We start from the raw sequence: 973 nt of genomic DNA, 5'->3' as shown, positions 1-973 counted from the left end.
ATTTTGAATCCACTGTTTCTGATGTATATACTCTGAGGCAAATCACTTAACATTTCTACGTGCTAGCTTCTTCCCATCTGTAAAACATTTCTGTTTGTAAAATACTTTACCAAAATTGTTGGTCTGGATTAAATGAAATGATAAATGTGAAAAATACCTTCTAATTTGTATTACACAAATGTTAATTAACATGAACAATACTATTTATAATCACATGAAAAAGAAAGGAAATGGACAGACCAGAGATGTATATTCTTACTTTTGCCCAACAGAGTCTTGTGTTTTGTATCAAGGGCCAATTTGGGACATTTCCTGGGGCATTTATAGCTTGAATACTGCTTATTTTAGATAAGTGAGGAAGGTAACTCAGGTTACCCCTCAAACAAGAAGGCTGTTCCCAAACTAAATTTTGACAGTTGTTCTGGGGCTGTGGAAACTCAGGTTTCTGCTGTTCCTAAATAGGTCAAGTTATGGTATATAATGGCCACATGCTGTGGAAAAGGTTAGTGAAACAACATGGGTGGGATTTCTCCTTTGCAACTGGGTTAATGCCTTCTCTCAGAGACGGTCACAGACCTGTGATATTTGTGACACGCTGGTTCTCTAGTCATTATATTTTTACCATAAAAACATTAGTCATATTTTTTTCAGGCTTTTTATTCTCTTAAGAATAAGAGCATGGGTAGTCGATTGTAAAGTTCGTTCAGTACTGTGTGGAGCTTTTCAGAGAACTTTATAATCATTCTAATTAATTTGGAATTTCCAAGAAAAATAAAAAAAATATTTCCCAGACTAACAATTCTGAAACAACAAGAATTTATATGTAAAATTGAAATGATCAAGTGACCTACTTACATACACTTGTCTTCCTTCCTCCACTTTATTTGTTACCTTTATATGATCTGAAGTATGTGCTGGAGGAATAAAATTTGTGGTGAGGCCGTTCACCACACTGCCCAGCCTGTGGGCAAAG

This window comes from Zalophus californianus, chromosome 7, assembly GCF_009762305.2.
Source record: "Zalophus californianus isolate mZalCal1 chromosome 7, mZalCal1.pri.v2, whole genome shotgun sequence".
NCBI classification, from domain to species: domain Eukaryota; kingdom Metazoa; phylum Chordata; class Mammalia; order Carnivora; family Otariidae; genus Zalophus; species Zalophus californianus.
This window is presented reverse-complemented; position numbering follows the sequence as displayed.